Here is a 6,117-nt window from a genome sequence, read left to right as displayed (position 1 = left end):
CTCTAAGAAGTCGCCCTTTTGGAAGGGGAGTTTGCCTCTGTGAAGGAATCTCTACCTACCGGGTATCTCCTCTGGGATCCAAGAGGAGGAGGAAAACTCAGTTACAAGAGACACTTGTTGAGGAGAAAGCTCTATTGCAAGCCCACAACAAGTTGTGACCTCGGTCACCTGCCTTTCTGGTCACCTCCCCACTGCTGGCCACCCCCACCTTCTTTCTTTGTTTTAGTTGAAGATAAGCTAGGGTTCTGGGCCACCTCCTGCAGATTTGTACATCTTCCCCTGGAGTCTCCCACCCATGCATGAGGTGTGTGGATTAATAAACTTCTGTTTTTCTCTTGTTCATCTGCCGTGGGTTACAGGCATCCAATTTTTCTTCTCCTACAGGGAAACAATTTGCTCCACTGGGAAGAGGGGAAAAGGTCACAGAAAGGCAAGTTGACCAGAAGACCCCTCACAGCGTCCCCTTATCACCACCTCCTCTGTCTCTAGGGAAGGCGTGGGGGCTGGTGGTGCATTGGCTAGGTACAGGGGCAATGGCCACAGCTGGGACCACTGTGGAAGCCCCCATACTGAAGACCCACTGCCTGATCTCATCATTTTACATCACTCTGTGACCTATGACTTTGACCCTCTCTCCTAACTGGCCTGGCCTGGTGGGAGCAGTAGCCACTTATTTAGGTCTAAGGACTCCAGGCTCTAGGGCTTTGCAGATGCAGGCAGATTTGGGGCCTGAGCAGAGGCAGGAATGAACTTGGAACACAACCCTCAGAAGTTCTGAGGTAGTCCTGGCCATGGGGTCCATGCAAGGACTACATCCCACAGCTTTCTGCTTTCCACTCTGCCATCAGTGCCCACACATGGTTCAGGAGGTGGAGATCATGAGATGGCACCTGTGTCCACGCACTCGGCTCTAGTTCTGCTCAAGGCTTGTGGTATTGCTCATGGAAACAGAGGATGCTGGAAGCAAAGGGCTGGTTTTGCCGCAGAACCACAGCATCTGTGGGCGAGTATGGGGGTTCAGGCCATGTCCAACCAGCTGGCCCCTGCAGCAGGACCTCCACAGCCTCCAGCCTCTGGGGACTTTAGGACCTAATGGAGACTTTTATTGGCACAGCTCTAAGTTGTTCAGCTCAGTCTCTTTCAGCAATTCCCGAATTGCAGCCTGTGTGTAATGAAAACTACCAGCAAAATTAAAAGCAATGTGTCCTCTACTCATAATTATTTTTTAAAATAAAATTTCAGAAACTAATTATCGAAATTTTATAAGCTGCATCTGCCTCAAATTCCAGTTAAGCCTAGTAGCCCTGCTCTGTTTTATACATCAACACCCAAATTATTTGTTGCTATTTAAAACGTAACTTCCTACATATTTTTAAGGTTTTACTTGTAATTTTTATTACACTCATACATGTAAAATTCTTAAACGGCTAAGAACAGGTACTACACTTGATCTTAGCCAAAAGGGCAAGAATCACTGCATGCAAAGCTTTTAAGAGCCCAGCATTACTGCCTGGTTTGTGGTGAAAGCAGCTTCTTTATTCCACCCTCAGTCCCTGCGGCTGTCACTGTGTCTCTTGGTGTTTCCCTCCTGTGAGTGAACAACATGCTTGTGTTTCATGTTGTTTATTTTGGGGCTCATCTATTGATTTCCTTCAATGATGGAGGAGGACTTAACCTTTCTGCTAAGCACATGCATGCACCCACACTCTCTGCACCCTCTTCTCCTCCAGTGTGATAGCCACACTCTGTGATGACCTCCGTATTCCAGGTTGCCATCCTGTGATCACGCAGAGCTTATTCTCAGCTGAGCTGTGTAATTGTAAAATGATTAAATTTTCCTTCATGCACTCCCTGTTTCCTCTGGGGTTGGGAGCTGTTGCATTTTAGTTGTTATTTCCTTAGACTTCTAGGAAGGGACCACTGTTCTAGCCACGCACTTCCTAACAGAAATAAGAAAGACACTTGCATGATCAGGCACATCGACGGTCCAGCCATGGCGTCCCTGAGGCCCCCACTGCCTCAGCTCCCAAGGCTCTGGCCACATCTCCCTGTGTCTCCCTGCTCCTCACCTTCAGGACTCCCTGAGAGACCCTGTGTGGGAGGAATACTTTGAGACCTGCAATGTCTGGAGACGTTGCCATTCTCTCCTTGACCTTTTCTTTCTGGGACCAGGATTCTAGTCTGCAAGTAACATCTCTCAGAACTGAGGAGGCCTCGCTTCCCGCCCTGCAGACTCCGGTGTTCAGTATGGAGGTCTCAGCCATTCCAGTTCTGTCACGAGAGTGCTGGGGCCTGTTGCTCTGGCCCCTGGGCTGCTGGTGAACTCTGCTTGCAGTGTCTGGGCAATGAGGATGTGGATGACACAGGTGTTTTTACTCTGTTCTTTCATGCATGTGCTGCTCTCTCAATCTGGGCTCCTGCCTGCAGTTCTGGACCACTTGTTTATTTCTTTGCTGATCTCTCCTGTCTGACCTCTCTGGTCTCTCTTCTCATTAAGTGGGTATTGGAGTTTCTGGGTTCTCTATTTCTTTTGCCATTCCTCCCTAATTCTTCATCTGTGCATCTTTTTATTCTGTTTCTGGGAGATGTAAATGAGTCTAATATTCAACATTTCTATTAAATTATTTATGTGTATTGTACTTTTAATTGAAAGATTCTGTGTGTAGTTTTGTGGTGTCTGTTCTTATTTCACGGCCTCCCTGTTTCTCTGTGAATATCATAGGTTTGTCTGCGTCGTACTCCCTCCATCCACCCAGCTTCCTCCAGGTGTCTCTCTGGGTCTGTGTTATGTTAGAGTCTCCCTGGGTCTCTGGCCTACATCCTCCACATAGAACCCCCACCCCACCCAACCCGCTCACATGCAGGAAGCAGCCGCATGTGCTTCCAACGGGAGTGGATGGTGTGTGGGGAGGAGATGCAGCCGGGCTCTTTCCCAGTGAGGTTTCCTCCAGTCGTCTGCATCCCTCTCCTGAAGGCCTTACTGGGCATCCCTGCTGTCCCATGGCCTTCCTGGATTCCACTAACTGCCCAGGCATGTCCTTCAAGACTGGAGCTGGTGCTGGTGGCAGGGCTCTGCAGCTCTCCCATGGTTTCCCAAGGCTGCCTGCATGTTTGCCATTAGTTCCTTTTTGATTATTGCTTTTCATTAGCAGTTCCTTAATTAAACTTTCCTCGATTTACCAAGCTTGAGCGTGTCATAGATTTCCTGCTGGGACCCTGGCTGAGAACAGCTCTTCAGCCAAGTGCCCTTGGCTAGACCAAGGCATTAACAACTGTAGGCAGCATATGGGGGATTGCTTACGAGTGGCCCTCACCTCACAGCAGTGGAAATGGCCCAGTTCTTCCACTGGGAACCCCTAAATCCAAAGACTGCATTTTTAGATTTTCCCTCCACAGCCAAGAGAGAGGTATGACCTCCTGCCTGGGGGTATGAGTCTGGCCTTTGACATTCTGGGAGCTTGGGAGGTGGGTGAGGTATCCCACTCTCCACAGGGGGGCTCTACTCACCCCTCTCAGCACAGTGTCCTTCACCCTCACTGCCCAGCTGCCCCTGCATGCCTGAGGTGCCTCACAATCACCTGAGCTCCCTGACGTCCCTGACTTCTGAAGTTTCCTGAGTCTGGTGCAGATCTCCTGGGTGGTAGCTGCGCTTCCCTGTTCCTGCTCTGCCTGGGAATGCTCAGTCCTCCCACCTGGCTGACTCTTCCTATCTTCTCCTCTTTGAGTTTTGTTTTTATGCCTTTCAATTACTTTATTGCCCTTTTGATTGAGAGGTGAAGGAGCAAAGATGGGAGGTCTCTGTCTCTCCATCCTCAGCCCTGCTTTGCTTTACAGCAAAGATATTGTTGGTAAAAAAAAAAAGAAAAAGAAAAAAAAAGAAAAAAATAAAACCCTTATCCATGAGTGATGACCCCCAGTATTTATAAGCAAGTGTGGAGAGAAGAGCAGCTTGCATGTGAGCCACCCAAGGGGTGGACAAACGGACTGGGGAAGGCGTCAGGAGCTCCTTGCACAAGGTCCTCTTGTTCTTGTTCCTGTCACTCTTGGCTGATGACGAACCAAGGAGACTTCCATGATGACCCAGAAGAGAACCACAGTGACTGGCAGGAGGCAGGGGAGGTGACCAGGACCTTCTCACCAGGGACACTTTCCTGGTCTCATAGGCCGGAGCCTGCTCCCACAACCAGGTCAGCCAGAGGTGATTGCATAAGAGACAGAGTGAGCAACACTGGCTTCCGAGGTCCTGGCTGACCTTGACGGTGACCAGAGGAAGGTTCTCAGGGCCCCAGTGGCCCCTGGAGAACCTGCACTCTAGGGCTCATAGGAGGCCCCGCTCTCTTGGAGGCCATGGTGGTGAGGAAATGCTGCTTCAGGGGCCTTCTCAGCAACCCATGCCAGTGCCAGGCCTGTGTGGAGGAGCAAGGGGGAGAACGATGAAGGCGAAACCAAGGAACTGTGCTTAAAACGTCCCCTCGCTGAGCTCTCCTCACAGAGCTCACTCACATCCCTCCCCTCACAGCGCCCACTTCACATCCCTCCCCTCATAGCACTCCCCTCACAATGCTTGCTCACATCCCTTTCCTCACAGCGCCCCCCTCACATCCCTCCCCTCAGGGTGCTCCCCTCACAACAACCCCCTCATAGCACTCTGGCACAGCGCTCCCTTGGCATCCCTCCTCTCAGGGCGCTCCCCTCATATCTCTCCCGTTAAGGCGCTCGCCTCACAATGCTTGCTCACATCCCTTTCCTCACAGCGCCCCCCTCACAGTGCTCCCCTCACAACAACCCCCTCACAGTGCTCGCCTCACAGCGCTCTGGCACAGAGCTGCCCTCACATCTCTCCCCTCATGGCGCTCCCCTCACATCCCTCCCCTCACAGTGCCCCTCTCACATCCCTCCCCTCAGGGCGCCCCTCTCACATCCCTCCCTTCAGGGCACTCCCTTCACATTTCTCCCCTCACAGCGCCCCCCTCACATCCTTCTGCTCACAGCACTCCCTTCACATCCTTCCCCTCACAGCGCTCCCCTCACAGACCACAGACCTCCCCTCACAGCCCTCCCCTCACAGGACCCCCCTCACATCCCTCCCCTCACAGCGCTCCCCTTACATCCCTCCCCTCACGGGCACCCCTCACATCTCTCCCCTCAGGGCTCTCCCCTCACAACATCTCTCCCCTCACGGCGCTCCCCTCACAGCCCCCACTCACATCCCTCCCCTCAAAGTGCTCCCCTCACTGCGCTCTGGCACAGCGCTCCCCTCAGGGCGCTCCCCTCACATCTCTTCCCTCATGGCGCTCCCCTCATGGCGCTTCCCTCACATCCCTCTCCTCACAGTGCCCCTCCCACATCCCTCCCCTCACAGCGTCCCCCTCACAGTGCTCCCCTCACAACAACCCCCTCACAGTGCTCCCCTCACAGCGCTCTGGCATAGTGCTCCCCTCACATCTCTCCCCTCACAGCTCTTCCCTCACAGCTCTCGCTTACATCCCTCTCCTCACAGCGCTCTGGCACAGCGCTGCCTCACATGGCTCTCCGTGTTCCCTCACGGCACTCCCCTCACAGCGCTCTGGCACAGCGCTCCCCTCAGGGCACTCCCCTCACATCCCTCCTCTCACAGTGCCCCCCTTACAGTGCTCCCCTCACAGCGCTCTGGCATAGTGCTCCCCTCACATCCCTCCCCTCACAGCTCTCCCCTCACAGCGCTCTGGCACAGCGCTGCCTCACATCCCTCTCCGTGTTCCCTCAGGGCACTCCCCTCACAGAGCTCCCCTCACTGCCCTCGCATCACAGTGCTCTGGCAGGTCTAGAGCCAAGGTGCCCAGGACATTCCTGCCGCCAATGTGTTCCTTTTTATTTACTTTTTGAGACGGGGTCTTACTCTGCTGCCCAGGCTGGAGTGCAGTGGCCTGAGCTCTGCTGACTGCTGCCTCAGCCGCCCAGTTAGCTGGGACTACAGGCACCACCGTGCGGGTGCCTGGTTCCTGTTCCTTTATCCTCCTCTGGAGTACTCTTTCTTCTCCCTCTCAAACCTACATGGATTCCAACCTTTGTTCTCTCTCCTATCGTTCGGAATATCTCCTTTCTCCAAAATCGTAGAATTGACTCATAAAATATGGG

At 53.0% G+C, this 6,117-nt stretch overlaps 1 pseudogene; it reads right to left on the bottom strand.

Annotated features, from left to right (window-relative positions):
* Positions 1-1,373: 1,373 nt before the first annotated feature.
* On the bottom strand, positions 1,374-1,476 carry LOC123575435 (U2 spliceosomal RNA; annotated as a pseudogene).
* Positions 1,477-6,117: the final 4,641 nt, after the last annotated feature.

Source organism: Macaca fascicularis, chromosome 8 (assembly GCF_037993035.2).
Source record: "Macaca fascicularis isolate 582-1 chromosome 8, T2T-MFA8v1.1".
Classification (NCBI taxonomy): Eukaryota; Metazoa; Chordata; class Mammalia; order Primates; family Cercopithecidae; genus Macaca; species Macaca fascicularis.
The sequence above is the reverse complement of the archived record's forward strand: the minus strand, read 5'-3'. Positions and strand labels throughout refer to the sequence as shown.